Consider the following 22,895-nt stretch of genomic DNA (forward strand, 5'->3'; position numbering starts at 1 on the left):
TGCGTGGAGTTTCTGTGAGGTCTGTGCTGTGTTCCAGTTTGCCATTAGCCAATCTGGGGCAGTAGTAATGCTTAACAATAGGAGCATCGCTGCTGACTTTATGCTTGGTGAGGAATCATCGGTAGCTGGCATTCTGTTCAGTTTGCAGATTAGAGATTACTGGGCTCTGAGTAGATGTCTGTGGAGATTATGGATCTCACTTCATCGTTGCCAGGGAATTCAAGTGAGGGCTCATCTGACATGGTTAAAGCCTATCGCTTGTCAGTGATTAAAATGTAAGTTATTTATATCCTGAAAGACAGCTCTGAAAAAATAGAAGGTAGTGGAGCACTGCTTTGTAGAAAATGTGTGTTTTGAACTTGAGTGACAAACATAGAGTTTATAAAATCTCCCATTTTTCCTAATATGGGCAGATATATTAAATTTAATTGTTTTCCAGGTGATAGTATCTTGACAAGTTTGCCAAGGAATGTTCTATAGATAAAAATTATGAAGAGGAAGGAAAAATACTTCTTCCTTTTACAATATACACTTTATTGAATATAGAAGAGATTAGGAAGATACTCCTGAGTGCTGCAGAAATGCAATGTCTGTTCCCTTAAAAACAATTTTTTTGTCCATTAGAAGAAATTTATTTACAGTTTACAAAAATAAAATCATATTCATAATTCACCCTCTTTGCCCTCTCATCTTCATAGTTTGTTTTTCTAATCTTTACTTTTTCCTATAATGAGATCACCATTTACTTAGTAACCTAGTGCTGGGATGGAATTTTGTTTGCTCTCTTTCTCTCTGTTGTCTCTGTATCAAACTATCCACCAAGCCCTGTCCTTAATGTCTCCTATAATTGTTCTTTTTTTTTTTTTGCCTCATCTGGAACCTTCTAGAAGCTATTAGGATTTCAGACCCTCATAATTTCTCAGGTGAACTAATATCTTTATAATTGAGCTTCTGCTTTCTGCTCTCATTGCCTCCACATGCAATCCGTCTTTACTCTGCCATCAGTGCCATTGCTCTCGATGTAACCCTCCCCCATCCATCTTCTCTTTAAATGGATCTGTTTGTGTTCCATTCAGTGCCTTCAGTACAAGCCATTGTCCTACGTGACAGATTAAAGATGGTCACGTATTCTTTGCATTGAGAAATGAAGTCTGTGTTACTCCAATTGAATATGGATGGCCTGGGTGACTATTTTAGGAGAAATAGGACTGAAATGGTGTGGTAGTTTCTGGGCTCAGGATTAAGAGACAAGCTGTGAGTACTTCCTGTTTCTTGGATCACTCACTCTTGGGATACTCTTTCTTGTAACTCAGCTGCCAGCCCATGAGAAGGGTAGGCCATTTGGGGAGGCTCCAGTGCACAGCTCCAACGGTGCTCTTAGTATCACTTGTTAATCCTAAGAGTGAGCCATCTTGAACCTCCAACGTAGTGGATTGAGCTTTCACATGGATCAAAGCCCCAGCCAACCTTTGACTGCTAAGGCATAGACCTCCCAAAAGAACCACAGTGTAAGCCCAGTCAATCAAAAGAAACAAGAGAGATGTTCATGAACTATGGCTTTAAACCAGTGAGTTTTGAAGGGACTTAGCAATAAATAAGTGGAAGGCCTTGTCTTGATTGTGCTTTGTGATCCTGTTTTGACTTGCTCTTCTTGACTCCTATCCCATGGTTATCCTGTAAGCACCGATATTTCAGCTAGTCTCTAAATACTTGGCAAGTTCTTTTGTGACCCAACAGGTCTGTACATGCTATACCTTTGCCTCAAATATTCTTTTTTTTAATTTTATTTATTTGAGAGGGAGAGAGACAGACAGATGGTAAAAGAGAACATGAGCAGGGAGGAGAGGGAGAAATGGGCTTCCCCTTGAGCAAGGAGCCTGATGCGGGGCTCGATCCCAGGACTGGGATCATGATCTGAGCCAAAGGCAGATGCTTAACTGACTGAGCCACCCAGGTGCCCTGGAATATTCTTCTCCTTATCTACCCACAACACAATTATTCCTTTCATGACTTTGTGTCACCTCTTCTGTAAGGACATCCTCATCTATCTTTGAGTAGAATGGGTTTCTCCTTCCACTGAGCTCCCACTCTTGTCTGGATCACAGATCTCACTATACTCTGTCATAATTGTGTGACTCTCTCCCCACCCCCTTCCAGGAGGGTAGTGATCATTTGTTATTTAAGTTTCTAGTCCTGGTGCTTAGCAGAGCTCTGGTATAGATTGGACAGTGCATCTGTTTTTGTGACTCAATGTATATGTGTGTGTGAATGGGGTAAGATACATTTATGAGCCTGCGGCAGGAAAAAAAATAATAGACTGTTTTTGGTTGTTCCTTTTTCCTTCTTAGGTAAAGTATGATGCAATGATTTGATGTCTGATGCCAGAAATTCCTCTGGGTAATTCTAACAGGCCCTCAAATTAAACTGTAGACAAGGGATCCCTGGGTGGCGCAGTGGTTTAGCGCCTGCCTTTGGCCCAGGGCGCGATCCTAGAGACCCGAGATCGAATCCCACGTCAGGCTCCCGGTGCATGGAGCCTGCTTCTCCCTCTGCCTGTGTCTCTGCCTCTCTCTCTCTCTGTGACTATCATAAATAATTAAAAAAAAAAAGAAACTAGACTGCCTTTTAAAAAAAAATAAACTGTAGACAAGATTTGTTCATAAACTTAAGAAGCTTTTTGGACTTAGAGTATCAAAATTCAGTGATAAATAGATACACTTCAGATATGCTATCAAATCAACTCAGTGATCTGTTGGTATAATGATCACATTTATGAAATTGCCTCTAATGTATTAAGTATTTTTACACTGAGAACATACCTATCTCTGCTCTAATAGGGTAGGTAATTCTACAATTAGAACAACCACAAGAGTTCCTCTACCTCTCAGTGGCTTTTTTCTTCCTCTCATAAAGTCTGTTGCAGTTCTAGAGCTTATCCAGTGAAGCTTCCTTCCAAGCAGTGCATGACTTAGAAGTCTAGGAAGGTACCATCTTGTGATCCTACCTTCATGATACATGGCTTTGTATTTGCTGGGTACAAGCGCTAGAGGAGAGTGATGTAACTTTCTCTCGGTCTCAGCATGAAAATGAAATACATCTTTTCCACTCCCTGCCACTCCATTTGCCAGAATTAATCACAGGTACACAAGAAGAAGAAAGGAACCAGATTTGGTGAATACAAGTAATCTCTTCTCCTCCTTATGCCTGTAGCTTACTGGGAGGTTTACCTTGTCATTGGTCTTTGATCTGTTAGTTTTGGAGGAAATTTAATATGATAAAATGTGGTTGCAATTCTAGATAGACTGGATTAGTTCTAAGATTCACTAACCAAAATTCTGTGGTAGGTAGGCAATTAAGAGAAGTGGAAGTGATAGGCAAAATTTCTGTCAGAGACAATTCGATCAGTAAGATCAGCCTAAGAATGGCTGATGAACGTATGTAATTTCTTTGCCGAGTCCTCAGTATGGGTTATTTTCTTTGATTTTGTGAATACATGAACTTGCTATGTAGTAAAGTTTGGCTTTTTCATCAAGATTTGGCTTTGAGGTCAAACAGTTAATTATACATGTTTGATGTATCTTCAACTTTTTCTCTGTTTCCACTTTGAAGTATGCAGTATGATAATCCAAAAGTATGATACCCTTTGGTATCAGGATTATGGAATTTATCTGAATATATGAGACAGAGCGGTGTTCAAAGTTGAAGCCCTACCCATCTCAGTAGTTTGGGCCTGTGTCAGGTTTCCTAAATGCCGTGTTTGTGTTTTCTCTCTAGTACTTGCAGGAAAGAGGGTCAAGGAGAGGAAGCAAAAAGTATGGGAACATCTGGGTCCTGTTGTGTAGCTACAGTCATTGCAATCATTAATCTTTGAGAGCTTCACACCCATTTACTAATAAGCAGCCAGTTCATCCAGAGTAACACAGCAATCAAAGTTAAGTGGCGAAGTTAATTGGAATCCAGCAGCCTCCCCTATCCCCAGTCTGCAGCCATTCTGTGTTAAGCACAAAAGTGTTCAATGAGCCTGGTTGTCTCTTAGCCTTGGAAGGGGAGATAGAAGTGATTGAAAAGAACATGATGGATTTAGATTTTGAGGTTCATAGTATTTTCCATTCAGGTTCAAGACTTTGACCAATGTGGCTTGAGGATAAGGAGGACCAGGGATCTCCTGGTGCTTCTGTGCCCTCTTTTTGGTCTTACGAAGCTAGAGGCACAAGATTTAGCAACCGCCTACTTGTGAAGAGGAGAGGGGAGGGTAGTATGAAGGGGTGAAACCTGGTGGTCTCCCCAATTTTCCCTTTATCCTGTGCATGTGTGATTTAACTTTTGGATTTAACCAGCTTGAATCATTTCTTAGGGTGACTGATATGCTTCTCGTCCAGGGTTTCTGTGAGAGCATGCCTCATACAGGGAAAAAGTAAAAAACTCAAGGTCTTTGGCTATCAGCTTGCCTTTATTTCCCACCCTGTGTTGTATCTATTAGGAAGAGGGGCCATGCACAGGCTTGTGAACATCCCATCCAGCCTCTCTACAGCTTATGAAACTGCTGGCCCTGGCTTATCGGCACACATGCTGCAATGCTGCCAACTCCAGGAGGTTGATTCAGGGAGGTGATCTATTATCAGAGCCTTGGGGAATTCCCATCGTCAGTATCCCATGTCAGGGCAAGGAATGGTTTCCAAGTGAAGATGTACCCCTAGGCCTTTTAGATTCCTCATCCTACTCAGAAGATTGTGGCTAGAGGAAGGCCAAAGCAGGTCCCTCTGAAGGGAGAACCCAGGGCAGGGGTTGGGGTTGCCTGGTCTAAGGGCGGGTTCTGAAGACCACATTATGCTTTGAAACACCTCAGCTGGTATTAATTAAACGAGGCAAAAACAAAGGTGGTAGGGGAAAATAATTGAAGTTGTTTCTCTTGATTTACCTCACTGGGCTACTCCATTACCTCCAGAAATGAAGTTTGTTGATATTTGGAAACTTGAAACTGCCAGGATTGGCTTGTATTTTCTCATGTTTGGAGAAACTCCAGGTTAATAGCCTTAACCATATTTTATACCTGGGAATTATGAATCAATCACCTAGAAGAAAATAGGCTTATGTAGATAGGAGTAGGTATTGATACTGTCCTCTAAGTAACTCTTCAAAAAGGTGACATTTTGCAGCCCTGTAATTTTTTTCCCTCTTATTAAGATAAAAGCTGAATCAAGAGCAGAGGAATGTAAATGTCTGTCAGAAGATCTTTTTCTTGAGCTTTCACTGGGAGAGACCCTAAGTTGAAGGCATTTGAGAGACTTCTCTCTTAATGACTGTAATTAATGTTGTGTGTGCCCCGGACCACTGTGGGTCCAGAGAGTGACCCAGAGGAGGGGTTGCTGGCTTTTCTGAGAAGCTCCTTCAATGTGACAACATTATAGTACATCAGTGATACAATGCCTTTTACTCCCCTTACGCTGCTAATGAAACAATAGCCATCCTCCTTCACTCATTTCTGTCATTTAGCCATTCATTTTAACCTGACGAAATAACATTTTTTTTTGTCTGTTGTACAGACTCTTCTCTCCTACTGTATTTTAAAATAACTCCTTTATTTTTGTGTATGAAATGATAGGATTGGAAGGAACTTGGATCATAGGTCTTTTCATTCCCTAACTAATTCAAATGTCATAAGTAGTGGTGCTAAGAGCCAGGTACTTAGCATTTTTCCTATCAGTGATAGACCCTCCTGGCCCCAAAAGTCAGTTGACTCAGGAGGAAATGGGAATTTTTTTTCTTGTGAATTTTGGCTGAGAAGCCAGAGCCGTGGGGGTGATGCATTAACCACACATTCTAAAAAGAGGGGCACATCTATGCAGGACTTGCTGAGATAGTCACTATCTGTTCCCATTACTACCTCTAGGAGGCTAGAGAATGCAGAGCAGAGGAGTAAGTGAGTGGGCAGAGCTGTGTAGATGGAGAACTCCAGAATATCTGCAGAGAGTCCCCTTTGAGTCATCAGTTCACCACTGATCACTGCATACTAGTGAGGGAACTACTGTAAGCTGTGGGTAAAAGTCACTTGAAAAGATTTGCGGGAGCAATCCTCAGTGCTCGCACAGGGGTGGGGATAGCTACTATTCCCACCAGAGTGAAAAATGTCATAATTCACAGGCAATTGGGTAGAGTACTCAGAAGTGGGGAAAAACTAGCTCTAGATTAAATGATGCTCTGATCTCAGGGAATAAAGCTTAAACGCAAGTCTGACGCAGAAAACAGAAAGCAATAGAAAAAGAAGAGCAAATGAAATAAAAAATAAGTAGAAGAAACAAGGATCAGCATGGAAATCAGTGTTTTCAACAGCAAACAAAAGTTTAACAAAAAAAATCAATGAAGCCAAAAGGTAATTTTTTGATAAAATGAATAAAACAGAAAAGCCTCTAGTTAGACTCATCCAGAAAAAACATTAATCAGTATCAGTAGTAAGAGGTGACACCACTACAGATTCTACAGCTATCAAAAGGATAAGGGAATTTTATGAAGAACTTTATGCCAGTTAATTTGATGACTTATGCTGTACAGATATTCAAAGGCTTTACTGTTCCCAAATGTAATCACTAAATCTTAAAGATTCTGACCTCTAAATATTCCTAAAACTTAATGTCTCTGTGTCTTCCATCATTCAGTTCTGGCTTAGGCCACTATCTTACCTCATTGTGTGAAAATCTTAGCTGAGCTCATTGACTCTCCCAGCACCCTCCCTCTTTCTTCCTTTGTACAACAGCCAGGATAATTTTTAAAATACGGAGACCTGATTATGTCACGCTTCCCATTCCTGTTTAAGTGGTTCCCCATTGCCCTTAGGAGAAGTCCAAATCCTTAATCTGATTAAACTCCAGCTCGTCCTGTCCTTTCCTTTCCTTTTTCCTTTCCTTTTTCCTTTCCTTTCCTTCCTCTCTCTCCCTTCACATTATATGCTCCAGCAACAAGATATGCTTTGCTGTTGCCTCTGAACCACATGCCTTTTTCCTTGGCCATTAACTCTTTTCTTCTCTGTATTAATGTGGCTAACTTTGACTCTTAAGTCTTCACTTTTTTTTAAGATTTTATTTATTTATTCATGAGACACACACACACACACACACACACACACACAGAGAGAGAGAGAGAGAGAGAGAGAGGGAGAGGCAGAGACACAGACAGAGGGAGAAGCAGGCTCCACGCAGGGAGCCCAATGTGGGACTTGATCGCGGGACTCCAGGATCACCCCTGGGCTTAAGGCAGGTGCTAAACTGCTGAGCCTCCCGGGCTGCCCTCACCTGGTCTTTATAAAAAGATGGCTTTATGGGTAATAAAACTAAGGGATCCCCTTAAGTCTTCACTTTAAAGGACATTTTTTTTTCCAGAAAGTTTGTTCTGACCTCTCATATTGGAAAATGGTCTTTACATACTGTCAGAGCTCTCTACCTGTCTCCATCCCAACACTTATCAAACTACATCACTGTTGACTCTCTACTCTCTAACTTCCATTGAATGGAGAGCTCCTCAGCATAGGGAGATACTTGTTCCTTGTATTGACTCCTCCATTTGACAAAGGCACATGGTACTCTATACATAATTGTTAGAGTGATGAATAAAATGTAACTCTCTTCAAACTTCCAATCTAATACCACTCTACTTTTTAACACAGATTATTTTAAGCAGGACACAAACAGTAAATTCTCGATTTTAATTTGGGATTATCTGCTGATATGTGGTCCGTATTGAAAACATGATTTTCAGGATGCCTGGGTGGCTCAGCAGTTGGGCGCCTGCCTTCGGCTCAGGTCGTGATCCCGGGATCTGGGATCGAGTCCCGCATTGTGCTCCCTGTGGGAAGCCTGCTTCGCCCTCTGCCTGTGTCTCTGTCTCTCTCTCTCAGTCTGTGTCTCTCATGAATAAATAAATAAATTTAAAAAAGAAAACATTATTTTCTCCCTCTTAAATTCCCGATTTTATATGTATTAACAGTATCAATCTTTTATCCAAAAGTGAATCCTGATGTTATAATGCACCTGTAGACTTATGTGACTAGTCATAAACCATAAAATGGAAGTAGAGAGCTTTCAATTGGATTATAACATTTTATTCAGTCTAAGAGTATATAATTGAGCCATATAGTATACTTTGTGAAATTGGTTTTGCTTTCAGTATATTTCAAAGTTCTTTTCCTTTGGCTTTGTCCTTTTGACCATAGCCCCTTCCAGAATCAGACACTGAGTAACCCACATTCCAGGAGAGAGCCCTTTGCCATCATTTATATGCTAATTCTTATATCAGTTGTCTTCTATTTTTAAAATCTATAGTGGATATTTCACCAAAACGTTTCTCTGCTAGCCAGACCCTTCTTGGCAATTTCTTCCTCTCATTTATATTTTCCTTCTACATTATCCTAATAAGATTGCTTTTTTCTAATTACCTAAGTCCTTTAGTTTGCTGCTGAAAATTTCAAATACATGTAAAACTAGAGGAGAGAAAGAAATGGAGGGATGAAGCCCTGCTAACATTTGGGTATATTTTTATACCACCATTCTGCCAAGCGTTAGAGTTGCTTAGGGCATAAGAATAGTAATCCGGTGCCATGGTTGCTCCCGGTATTTTTCACTGATTTGCTTTTCATTTTTTCCTTCAAATTGTAGTTCTAATATTTTCAATGTAGAGACTTTTCTGTTTTGTGCAATGAAATCTTTTTCACTGCTTTCAGGCTGATAAATGACTTTTTTCACATAGAGTACATGTGTTTATCTACTTTTATCTGTTTCTTTTTTTTTTTCTTTTATCTGTTTCTTAAGGTTTCAGTTTTTAGAGATAATGGTATAGTTCATATGTAACTTAATTTTATATTTCTTATTTCCTGGTAGTCAATATACTTTATATTCAATTTTGTCTCTTTTCCATTGACTTGTAGTGCTTCTCTAAACAAATATTGAAGTCTTTTATAGGCTAGTATCTGTTTATAAGCTATTCTATGTTTATATGTTTGTTCTTGTGCCAATACAATACTGTATTAATTACAGTTTTTTATATCTAATATTTAATACAGGTATTTCCCTTAAAACTTTTTCTTTCCCTTAAATTTTGTTAACTCTTGAACCTTTTCTATACTTGCTAAATTTTGGGCTAATTTTTGTCAAGATTCAAATGATCATATTGAGATTCTGATTTTTTTTTTACTATAAGTTAATCTGGACATATTTGACATCTATATGAAATATAGATTATATACACATTCACTTTTTTCTATAAAAATGTGCTGTCTCAGTTTTTCTTTTACTCATTTATTCTATATATCCCATATGTTTTGGCTGAAGATATTTCTAGGTAAGTTAGGTATTTTTTTGTTACTACAGTAAAAACCAACTTTGTTTCTTTTTTTCTTTTGGATTTTAATTAACTCTTGGTGGGTTGAAAAAATATTTGCAGACCTACTTGGTTTATTTCATTGTGTATACAATTAGTAAAAATGAGTGATATAAGCAGTAGCTATGGTTCAAAGGAAGAAGCTGGTGTAGGCCACCATAGTTGACAGTTATTAAGGAAGAAGGATTTTTAAAACGGACAAAACAGATGAGGATATTCCAGACAATCCAGGGCAAAGAATTGTGGAGATGAGCAAGGTGGCTTCAGGCATAGTGAACAAAACACTTAACTATTGTTAATGTTTGGAGATAAAGTTAGAAGTACTGAGATTGTAGAAGACTTTGGATGTTGCAAGGGCTGTAATTCAGATGGTGTTGTATTGACGTACGACTGGATGATCCTATCAGCCAAGTGTATGTTTTTGAGTAGGAAGTGCCCTGGCTGAAGTGCTACTTTTGGGAAGTAATCCTTAGGTGATGTTTAGGTTTGGTATATTAGGCTGTTTAGTCCTATCATAACAAAAAGCCACAGACTAAGTAGTTTAAACAACAGAAATCTGTTTTTCTTACTGTTCTGGATGCTGGAAGTCCATGGTCAGGGTGCTGGCTGATATGATTCTTGGTGAGAGTGCTCTTCCTGGCCTGCAGTTGGTGGCTTGGTGCCATGTTTTCCTTTGTCCGTTTTGTGTGCATATATGTAGTGGGGGACACCTTGGTCTCTCTTCCTCTTTTTATAAAGGACACTAATCCTATCATGAGGTCCCCACCCTTAAGACCCCCTTTTACCTTACTTCCTCATAGGCACTATCTCCAAATAGAGTCATACTGGGAGTAGAGCTCGAATATATGAATTTTGTAAGGACACAGTCATTCCGTCCCTTGGTTTACAGAGGAGCAAGCCCCGAAGAAGGCTGGCTAGATTGGCAAGAATGAGGAGATGGGGCTGTAAGGGAAATTTTGAAGAAGGTTTTGGGGGAAATGAGCATCAGAAGTAACTATTGAATTCTTTGGAAAGCTAAAAGAAGGAACCTGATTTTCAAGCTTTAAGTACATTTCTGTGCCTATGCTTATAATATCATCTCATCTAGAACACATGTTTCTGGAAAGGACCATGAAGATATCATTGTGAAAAATGACCCAGTGGATAAATTTCAGTTCTGCCCTTCTTGGATGTTTTTTGTTCATCCTATCATGCCACCTGTTTGCCCCCATATTGTCCATGCCAGAATACAAAGTTTTCAAGAATGGTCCTATGTCATGTTTAAAGTGAATTTTATTGCTCCTAGGAGAGTATCTTCAACCTGTGTATACTTAAAGATGATGAATAACCTTTGTGGCATCAATAACTTTGAAAAGTTTTGAAAAGACCTATTTTTTAAGATTTTATTTATTCATGAGAGACACACAGAAGCAGAGACATTGGCAGAGGGAGACAGGCTCCCTAGAGGAAGCCTGATGCGAGACTCGATCCCAAGACCCCAGGATCACGACCTAAGATGAAGGCAGATGCTCAACCACTGAGCCACCCAGGCGTCCCTAAAAAGACAAAGTTTAAGAAAGAACAAGAGGCCATGATTCTTGGTTGGTTGGGTTTTACTTTTTCTTGGAAAAGATAATACTGATGTTGTCGTCCTTGTTTTGAATGTTCTAGATGCCTTTGAACAGTCATGGGGACATTTTTTGATGAGGGTAAGATAAATTTTCATGAAATTGGGAAATCATTCTAAAGTCCTCTTAAAATCCAAGTGTCAGAAAACTTTTTCTGTAAAGGGATTACATAGTAAATATTTTAGCTTTGCAAGCCATAAAGTTTCTACCAGCAGCTACTCTACTCCATCTTTGTGGTACAAAAATAGCTATAGATGATACATAAACGAATGAGGATGGCTGTGTTCCAATAAAACTTAATTTACAAAAATAGGCTGTGGGTGGGACTTGGCTTATGGGCTGTAATAGCTGACTCCTGGTCTAATCAGTTATGCAGAGTATTTTATAAATATATTCATTATTGAGATCAATATGTTAGAGGTAGATGAATCACAAGGCCTGAGAAAGCCACTGTATTCTGCAGTAATCAAAGAACTTTGTTCTAATATATAGTTGTTTGGTACTTGGAAAGTGCAGATTGGGATGATAGTTGAATTTTTAAAAATGTCCAAGCATTATTTTAGTCACCTCTCTTTTTGACATGAGTTAATAATGACTCAGTGGACTGAAATAAATTTCTTAATTCATCTCAATAATAGTGTCTCTGTGATAGCTTCTGCTGTCTTTCCATTTGAAAGAATGCCTCCATTCTTGGCATTATATTTTGTTCAATTAGATTTAGCCATTTAATCCATTATAGGGAGTGTTGTACCATAGAGGTTCAGAGCATGGGTTATGAAGCCAAAGCCTATGACTTACTGGTTCTGTGAACTTCTGCAAGTTACTTAAACCTCTAGGAGTTTCACTTTCCTCAACTATCAAATGGGGATAATAATAGGCCCCTTCTTGTAGGTTTTTTTTTTTTTTTAATGAGGTTGACATGGGTGAAAACACAGAAGTAAAGCATTTAGAAGAATGGTGACCTATAGTAATTGCCTGATAAATTCTCATTAGAGTTTCCCTCTTTGGCTGGAAGCTTTTTGAAGGCAAGGGCTATATTCTGCTCTTCCTTGACTGTAAAGCAATTTTCATGGAACATACTAATATTTAACATATGGTTGCTAATGTTGTTACTATTGTTATCATGACACAGTCTATGCAATCAACTTTTTGTTAAATGGAATTGTTGCCATTAAATGGAATTGTTGCCATTCCCCTTTCTGTTCTGTGGAGAAGGTATAGACGTGCAATAAAGCCCTCAGGGTGAAGAGAAGGTAAATAAAGGAATTTGTGGAGGGAGAAAGAATTTTGGAAGGAATCTTAAAAATGAGCTAAATAATTTGTGAGCATTTGCCTAGAATAATCCATGAATCTGTATGTGAGGAAACAGCAGTGTCAACCAGAAACATCTCAGTATCTTCATAAATTAATCTATTTTTGGCATTGCTGCATTTAATTCTTCTCTGTCTAGTGTAGTGGGTGGGTAATAGCTACTTTGATATTATTTATGCTAACTTGAGTCAGATTTTATGGGGACAGAAATTTATGAAAGAGTCTCCCTATCCACCAACTCCCTTTTCCCACCCCACAGTACTGGTATTCCTGCTTCTGGCCTGTCCTCACTACTATCCTTGGTACTTGTTAACTTTAGTTCTGGGCTGGTCTTCTACTTAATCTACTGGGGTAATTTCTTGCTGAAGTTAGCAAAATTCTCCAGTTGTCCTTTTTCTCCCTTCCTTTTTTTTTTTTTTTAAGATTTTATTTATTTGTTCATGAGAGACACAGAGAAAGAGGCAGAAACGTAGGCAGAGGGAGAAGCAGGCTTTCTGCAGGGAGCCCAATGCAGGACTCAATCCCAGGATCCCACGATCATGACCTGAGCCAAAGGCAGGCACTCAACCACTGAGCCACCCAGGTGCCCCTTCTCCCTCTCCTGTTAAGACTAACTCAATTTATTCCCAGTTTGTGCTCCATTTTACTCTTTACCCTTTCTGTGGTTCCTCAGTTTTTCCCCAGTGTGGACATCTTAGTCCATTGAGGTTTAAAGATGATCCACTACTTTCTATTTAGTCTTCAGTGTGAGCAATTCTTTTTCTTTGTCTTTGGACTTCTTTATTAGAAAAATGTGCTCAAGGCACCTGGGTGGCTCAGTCAGTTAAGTGTCCAACTTTGGCTCAGGTCATGATCTCAGAGTCATGAGATGGAGCCCCGTGTTGGGCTCTGCACTCAGTGGGGAGTCGGCCAAAGGTTCTTTCCCTCTGTCCCGCCCCCCCCCCCACTCTGTCTCTCTCTAAAAATAAATGTGGTGTTTTTTTTTGGGGGGGGGAAGGAAAGAAAAATGTGCTCAGGTTGTTCCTGAAATTTTTTAACAGTCTGACCAATTAGGGCAATCCAGAGCTTCTAGAAAGCTGGCTGGTCAAGAATCCTAGAAACTTTATAGTCGACTTAACCCTAGTACTGATATTTCTTAAAATATGTACATAATCCCTTGGGTTTATCATTCACTGGTTTTGTAAAAACACATCTTCCTACTTGGAGTGCTAAACTTAGAAATGAGCTTTGAATAAACAGTAAGGTTCTAGGGCTCAGTTTATTTTCTTGTCAAGATCTTTAATAGCTCTTCCTTTCTTGTGTGAGTGCAGTTGACTATTATGATAAAATCCATCTAATTAGCTATCAATATTTGACAGTGTACTTTTTAGCAGTGCCATTCATCCAACTCAACAGAGCAGTCATTTCAATCAAGGAAACCACACCAGCCATTCAAATGAGAGAACACTGCCAGAGCTGGATTTCATCTTAATGGGCTCGATAAAGAAAATAAAACTTGAGGGTTTCTATTAGCCAATATGTCTCATTAATATTGTGACTGAGACTGTCAGTATCCATTCTTCTAGCCATCAGTGTTTACAACCGATTCTGAATAGATAAAACAAAATGGAAAACAGACTTTATGTATGTTGTTTTTCATCTAGCAAGATGTAGATTTATTTTATCGACATCAACTCCATGTCAAACATAGCCTCATAAATGTCATTGACCTTTTCTTCTTTTTCTCTCTTCAAATCAGCAAGTACAACTCTGTTATTTAATTTCTGGGAAGCTCTGAGCACATTGCTTTACTTCTGAGTCTTATTTTCTCATTCTTTGCAAAATGGGAATGATGGCATCAGGTATATCCATCAGTGTTTGTTGCGTGACAACCACAGTATTTCTAAGGCTTACAACAATTTTGGATAATCTGCCAATTTTGGATTATGTGTCAGCAGGTCAACTGGGATGAAGCTGATCCAGGCTGGGCTCAGCTGGGCTTGCCTCCAGACTCTAAGCTGGGTCCAGGTCTGTTCCACGTTTGTAATTCTTCTGAGAGGAGTGTCTTAGGCTAGATTCTTCTCCTGGCAATGGCAAGAGCTTCCTTTTAAAAGCACACTTCAAGTCTTTGGTTTTCTCATGTCTACAAATATGCCACTGACCAAAGCAAGTCATAAGCTCACTAGCAGTGGTGTGAGGAAGTGTTTCTTCTAGGATGTGAGGTGAGATAGGACATGAATACTTGCTGAACAATAATCTACCATCCTACCTCACATGATCATTAGGAAGATTCTGTGAAATTATGTTCATGAGAACTTTCTATTAATTGTCAGGCACCACATAACTATGATGTTTCTAAATTCTAGCAAAATTCCTTTTGATATTGAACTCATTTCACAACTTTATACCAAGAGAGTCCATATACAGCACTTGTTAGCAGCTGTTGACTTAGAGCACGGAGGTATCATGGCACATGATTAGAGTGGGAGGCTAAAAATCAGGAGTATCTATTACAGTCTGGGATGTTTAAACTACTTCTTGGCTTACCATAAGACTTTAAATTCAAGGAGAAAGCAAGCCAAGGAAAGAGGATTACGCTTGAACAGTCTTCATGATAAAATAGTAGTAATTAGTTTGAGCAAAATCCCCTAATAGTTTTTTTTTTTTTTCGCACTTTGCAGGAAACCAAATGGCAGACAGATAAAACAAATTACTTTACTCGGGGTAATTAGTGAAGTGATTATAAGGTTTTGCCTATGTTCTCCCAAGAGTACAAAGATCATGCCCTGTTTTTCAAAGAACTTGATGTTGCTTAATACCTAATCCATCTAAACTCAACTGCAAAATCTGACAGCAACCTTGCCACAAACACTGAACTATCCTGACTACCTGGAAGACAACAACGGTGCTAATTGCATGATGAGAAGGAGAAGGGCAGATGAAGCAGAGTGTTTTTCTTTTATTTTCTTTGTAACTTGTTTTGCTAGCTGTGTTAGTCCCTACCTTTGCATTTATCTTAATACTGGTATCCCACCACTCCTAAGAATTAGGTTGTACATATTTCTGTACCAAGGCCTAAGATCATGAACTAAAATGTCATAGCTTTAAGTCCAGGGCATTTTCAGAACCGTAACATCCTTGAAAGAGAGAATCATTCTCTTGATAGAGGTCCTAGAAAATTCAGATTAATCCCTAATGAAAGATGACTCTGGGAAACAGATAGTTCACATAATGTTTTGACTGAAGGACACCAAGACCTTCAGGATATGGTTGCTGCCAATTGACAAAAATGGGGCATCTCTCTGTACGAACAGTGGGCACAGACAGTGGATCCAATTCAGGCTTCTCTTTGGATGTAGAGGCTGTGTGACCTAGCCACATCAGATGTGGCAAAGCACTAAGACAGTCACATTTACCTGTTGATGATAAGCAGCATTGAAAGCTCTCTAATTCACGCAATTGCTGTAAAGGAAAATAGACACGTAAAATTTTATATTTTGATGGAATTAAAATATATCTTTCTCACATGTAAAATTGTGAACATTGTGCCTTGACTAAGTTTTCTAATTCTCAGTCATAGGACTTCTTTTTTTTTAATTTTTATTTATTTATAATAGTCACACACAGAGAGAGAGAGGCAGAGACATAGGCAGAGGGAGAAGCAGGCTCCATGCACTGGGAGCCTGATGTGGGATTCGATCCCAGGTCTCCAGGATCGCGCCCTGGGCCAAAGGCTAAAAAAAAAAAAAAAAAAAAAAAAAGGGGGGGGGGGCGCTAAACCGCTGCGCCACCCAGGGATCCCGACTTCTTTTTTCAGTAGGATGAGTTGGACAAGTCTTCCTAAGTATTTATCATATTTTCATTTTTATAGGTAGTTGTAATTTAGAAATATTTTAACTTAGGATATTTGCAGATACAAAGTGTGTTTCCATTTCATCCTGATTCTGAAATGTGCTTGATTATAGACATGCTGATTCACTGAGAACCAGAAGGATTGGACTCCCAATATTTGGGAACCATTTAAAAAAGAAGAAATGCCCAACAGGATTATAGAGCACAGAATATGCTTGATGGGATATTTCATGGAGTGGGTGTGAAAATAGAACATTAGTCCCTGTCACATAGACACAGTTCAGTTTAGGGTTTAAGACCTGAGTTCAGATTCGAGCTTTTTTTCAGTTTGTGTTTTTTGACTTTTTGTAGACTACTTGGGCAACTTATTTGATTTTACTAAGACACAGATTTTTCATTTACAAAATAGAGCTAATGATACTGCCCCCATCATGGAGCTGATGCCAGCATCAGATGGGCTGTTGTACATTATATTACACAGAGTTGGTATACAATGAATTTTATTAGTAGTTGGCTGACCATAAGATATATAGACATATACTGTGCTGCTAGATCACGTGGTATGGTGATGAGGGAAAGAGAGGCTAAGAGTCTTAAAAAAAGGGGGGGCACTGTGGAAGGAGCCTTGGTGTCCATCGAAAGATGAATGGATAAAGAAGATGTGGTCTATGTATACAATGGAATATTCCTCAGCCATTAGAAATGACAAATACCCACCATTTGCTTCAACGTGGATGGAACTGGAGGGTATTATGCTGAGTGAAATAAGTCAATCGGAGAAGGACAAACAGTGCATGTTCTCATTCATTTGGGGAATATAAATAATAGTGAAAGGGAATAGAAGGGAAGGGAGAAGAAATGTGTGGGAAATATCAGAAAGGGAGACAGAACATAAAGACTCCTAACTCTGGGAAATGAACTAGGGGTGGTGGAAGGGGAGGAGGGCGGGGGGTGGGGGTGAATGGGTGACGGGCACTGAGGGGAGCACTTGACGGGATGAGCACTGGGTGTTATTCTGTATGTTGGTAAATTGAACACCAATACAAAATAAATTTATTTTAAAAAAGGGGGGGGAGAAAGAAAGAAAAATAAACCCTTGGATGTATGACTGATAGAGTACTAGAAAAAGAAACAGTTTCGTCCTAGCCAAATGCAGAGGCGCATGCTGATTATTTTCCCCTTCTAAAGGTTGGCGTTGGGATTGAATTCTTCAGTCATGAACGTGATTTGGTTATATATCTGTTAAACCAACGAGTCCTAATATAAAACATTAAAATTCAGCTTTGTTCTTTTTTATTTATCTGAGGACTTGTGTAGGTTGATAATAGGCCCTAACATTCCACACCTTCCTGTATTCTTGCCCTGTGGTTGACTGTCTACCCATGCTGACTCTGGCCATGCTCTTAGGAATGGCTAGTTAGGATGGTCTTGGCCAACATAATTAGACTTTGTTCTGTGCTTTTCTTGAATTCCCCCAACAGTCTAGCCCAGGCACATTCTCATAGTGGAGGCAGGGGCCCAGAATGGAAGGAGAAAGGCATACTGCCTTTTCAAGTCTCTGTTTACATCAAACTTATTATTTTTCTCATTGGTAGCTCTTTGTTTCCCCATAGTATTTTGCTAGAAAGTTACATAATCTTTAGAAAACAGATTGTATTTCCCCATGGGAGCAATGCTACATTTATCAAGGATGCTTCTGACTTTTCATTTTCTACTTGATGTTCAGTGTTGATGGTTCTAGATAGCTGTCTGGAAACTGTTTCCAGTGGATCCCCCATTTGATCTGATTAAACAGACCCTTTGCAATCTGACCCTATCCTGTTTCACCAATTTCACCTGTCATTACTAGGTTTACATTTTACATTCTAGCCACATATTTGGACAAAAATGTCCTGAGTATGCAGCGCTCTTTATTACTTTCTGCCTTTGCATGTGCTGTTTCATTTATTTGGAAAACTCCTATTCCTGCTCCACACTGAAACTCCAAGATTCCCAAGAAAAGATGGTCTATAATAATTGCTCCAGGTATTCGTGGTATTTATTGTAATTGTCTACATGCAAATAATTATGTCTATCTCCAAAATAAGTGTGCATCTGTGAAGCCCTGATGAGTTTCTTAATCACCATTTTGTTTTCTTTCATCCCAAATGGGAAGCACAATGCCTCGTGTTGAAAATGTATGTATTAAAATGTGCTTCAACACTAAAAGAAAAAATGAATAATGACACTGTGTTTTAGAAGCTGAGATACAAGAATCATAAGCCTCCAATCAATGAAATTGGAAAGATTTAGAACCAGAAGAAACATTAAAAGTTGTTTTGGTGATGGTTATTTTATAGATGAGGAATCAGTCATTTCACATTCTATATTTAAATGGATTCAGTGCTCACTATTAGAATTTCCTGCCATGGCTTATTTAATTCCTTTCTTGAGGACTGAATTTTAAGACTTGAAGCTGGTATTTCCAGAATCCAGCAAGTTGGATACATAATTTTCTGCTACATTTTAAGTGGTAGACTATTACTGGATAGCATTTTATTTTTTCCCCATCAAAACTTTGAAACATTATTCTGCTGTCTCCTGGCAGTCTGGTCTCTCCTGTTTGTGGATGATTTGCTGTCACCACTGAAGGCCTGTACGGTTCTTTTCTTACCTTTGAAGTTGACAAATTTCACCAGGCTATGTCTTCATGTTGATCATTTTTATAATCTTTTTCCGAGGTACATTTTGTTGTCCTGATTTGTAGATTTGAGACTTTGTGTTTTTGTTATTCAATATTTATTTATTTTTAAGCTAGATGTGCCTGTTACTTGAAATGCGGAAGATTACTTCAGCATAAAAAGAACCACTTGAAATTAAATAATGTATTTTTTGGGACGCCCGGGTGGCTCAGCCATTGAGCGTCTGCCTTCAGCTCAGGGCGTGGTCCTGGGGTCCCAGGATCGAGTCCCACATTGGGCTCCCTGCGGGGAGTGGGCTTCTCCCTCTGCCTGTGTCTCTGCCTCTCTCTCTGTGTGTCTCTCATGAATAAATAAATAAAATCTTTTTAAAAATAATGTGTTTTTATTTCTCTTCAAATGTTTAAAATTTGAACATTCTGTAATTCAGTCACAGCGTTTACTTCCAGGTGACTTCTTCCTTGGGTCTCAGTTCCCTTTTATATGACAAACTCTTGTTCCAGGAGGCAGTTGGCTTTTCATCATCCCCCCCCCCCCGCCCCAGATAACATCTAAGGACAAATCCCACAGGCACAAGTATATGTACAACTCAGCGGTTATGAACAATTTGAATTACGTTTATTAGGAATGCTGTGGCCTTGGTGCCAAAAATGGCTGAGACTTTGTTTATTAGAGAATGTTTTTCAATTAATTTGTTTATTTCACTCTCTTTCTGGTGCAATTACTATCCTCACCATCACTGTGATGCTGACGATCATTGGATTTCCCTTACTTCTCTTCCTTCATCACTTTATTCATTTGCCTTTGTCTTCTGGATTTTTTGTTACTTTCTTAGGTCTTTTCTCCACATTATTGACTCTGTGAGCAGAATAGATTTTACTTCTCACTGTTTTTATTTTTGAATTACCTTTATTATTATGTCTTCAGTTCTTTTTCCTCAGTTTTGCCAAATCACTTTTCATCTCCCATTTTATTTATAATTTGAGCTGTTTCTTCAGATAGACCATATTCTTTTACTTTGAGACTATAAAGATGTTTGTGTGAATTTACCTGCAATTTCTTAGAGATAATGTATCTGAAGTACATCTTTCATTTGCTTTCCTTGCTATGTGAATTTCCCCACATGGGTTCAAAGTGACTGAAAGGCCCATTTGACCTTCCTACTTTCTTATCTGTGGGTGGGGTATGATTGCCAGGATTTAGTAAATAAAAATACAAGAATTAAGTTACATTTAATTTTTAAATAGATGATGCATATATTTTTAATGTTACAAGTATGTACCATGCAACATTTGGGACATAACCTACAGTTTTTGTGTAATTTGAAGGGTGCTATCTGCTTGTGGCTCTGGCTTTGGAAGCATGCCTCTCCTTAGAGAGCTTAGAAGCAGTAGGAGAGGAGATGAACATGCACCAAAATGGAGCCTCTGAGCTCACAAGTCTTTTATTCAGTATTTATTCATCTTGGCTTATAGGAATTTGCTGCAGCAGTGATTAGTGTTTTTCATTTCCTTCCGGTCTCACTTGTTTTCATTTAGACTTTGGGGCAAAAATAACATTTTGTCACTTGCAAGTGGACCCCCAGTTCCATCACAGCCCACCCATATCCACAGACTTTGTTGATTCAAGTGTAGGAGTCTCATTTCAGTCTATCAAGGTCCCATAACTTCTAGGATATTTTCACATTGCTCCGGAGCAAGACAGGCGAGCTTTGGTTTTTGGCATCCTTCTTAATCTAAGTCCACAATTCACTGAATTCTCAAAGATACTGTCCACAGATTGTAGGTTGGGTTGAGATTTTTGCTATTTCCTAAGTTCATTTCGTAGGTGGATGGTATGTTAGAATTTTGTTTGTTTTTAAGACTTATTTATTTTTGAGAGAAACAGTATAAGCAGGGGAAGGGGCAGTAGGAGAGGGAAAGAATCCCAAGCAGACCCCCTGCTGTGGGGCTCCATTTCTCAACCCTGAGATCATGATCTGAGCCAAAACCAAGAGTCAGATGCTTAACTGACTGAGCCACCCAGGTGCTCCTGTTTTGGGGGTTTTAAAGAGAGGTGTCAAATGAATGTGTTGTGTTACCGTACCATCTTCTATTAGAAGTTTTTTGGGTGAGTTCCTAAGGTGGATTTTGCTATCTCCATTCATCATCACCAAATATTTATTGAGCTTTTACCATATGGCAGTCTCTAAAGGAATCATTTTGTGTGGCTTTATACAAAGCCACCCTATTATTCCTGTCAATTTATGGGTAAGGAAATAGCTGGGAGAGTTTAGGTGACTTGTCTAAGATGACACAGCCACTGAATGACACAGACACAGGATTTGAATCTGGTTCTAGAATTAGCTCATAACTACTATGACACTCAACCTCTACCTCAGATCCGGGCTTCTACCAAAGAAGAAAATGTCTTAGATTCCAAAACCATTGATGTTGTGGCATTCAGTTGGTTAAAATATAGAAGAATGGAGATTAAACTGTTGGTTATATATTTGGTCAAGTGGTTGGTGGAAACCTGTTCTGGACAGGGCATCAGGGAGCCAGGAGAACAATTGTATTTGACTGCCTTCTATCTCTGTCCTATCCTTCACTCAAAGGCACTAGCCTCTAGGGATCTCTAAAAATCTCTCTTCATACATTTTCTGTGTTATCTTTGATCAAAAGAATTACCATGAGCTGTGAAGTACCCGAAGCTCCAGGCTTGTGGGGATCCAGCTGAGGAATCCTGAAGAGACGGGAAGTTCATTCTGAAAAATTCAATATGTATGTAGCAGCCTTGTGGAATTGACTCAAACATTGTATGAACTATGGTCTTCCTACTCTGAAATAGTAATGAGCATTAGAGATCTCTGCATAACATGTAGGACATGCTGGAATAAAGACAAATTAGGAAAAAATCAGATTGTGACCTACTTTGTCTGTACTTCACTGGGGAAAGGTCAAAAACTCTATCCTGTGCCAATTTTGCACTCCTCCTTTCTGCAAACCCTTTCAAAAGAGATTAGGTTCTTATTACTTTATTACTGCAATAAAATGTGCAGCCAGATTTCTGGAATGAACGAGCTGCTGCTACAGAAGCTGTAATAGAAGAAGCCGTAACTTAAGTGTAGGCTTGAAGAATTGCCATAAAGGCAATCTTTTTTTTTAGAGAAAATACCTTCTAATTTCTCACAGCCAAATATATACCACCAGATATGAAAAGTCTTGGGCACTGACTTCTTTCTAGAGTGACCCACACAATATTTTTTCTTAAAAGCCATTCTGTAATTTTTGTAAGATAAAGCAGGGCATCATTCATTGGGTTAATGGTTCTCTAATATAACTAGTAGTTAACCAATGAATGCTCGGTAAACACAACGTTTCTGCAGTGAGCATTATTTTTGAGTTCTGTATTTGGACCTCAGAACCTTTTAAATCCTATTCTTCTTTTTTCTTTTGCTTCTCTTCTGTGTCCCCATCTCATTCATTTTAGAACAGACTCGCCTTTCCCTAGGTGATGGAAGAGGTGCGTGCATTTTTTGGTCATTTCTTTTCCCAGGTCCTAAAGTGTTCTTATAATTCAACACAGTGCAGATGCAGGCACCAGATTGACTTCAGGGAGAGAAAGTCACAGTCAGGGTCACCGTTCTGAATTTTCATAGTAGACCAGAGGTATTTTTGTAATATGATCGACTGACACTTTCCAACAGGCATTGCCTTTGTGAGCTACAGAAACTTAGACATTTTTATGTGCCTGAGTTGTCTTCAAAAGCTGTGAAATAAATGACAGAAGAGATTTTGCGTGAGTCTGGGAGACATTGTCTTAGTTGATCTGAACGGAACTAGGAAACACTGCACGAAAGCCAATGTTACATTTTAATATAATACCTCACATAATGGTGTTGGTACTAATGCAAACTGGAGGGAAACCATAGATTCAAGATACTTAAATCCTTTAGTATACTGTTCAATCATTTTGGGGCATGAATACAAAAAATATGCTTTCCTGTTGCTAAGAATTTATAAGGTAGATATTTTTACCTTGCCATTCCCACCATCTCCATCCTCCTAAGTAATATCTCTCAGTTGAATTACCTTTAGTGGGCTTATCTCCTGCTTTGATG

Source organism: Canis lupus, chromosome X (assembly GCF_011100685.1).
Source record: "Canis lupus familiaris isolate Mischka breed German Shepherd chromosome X, alternate assembly UU_Cfam_GSD_1.0, whole genome shotgun sequence".
NCBI lineage: Eukaryota > Metazoa > Chordata > Mammalia > Carnivora > Canidae > Canis > Canis lupus.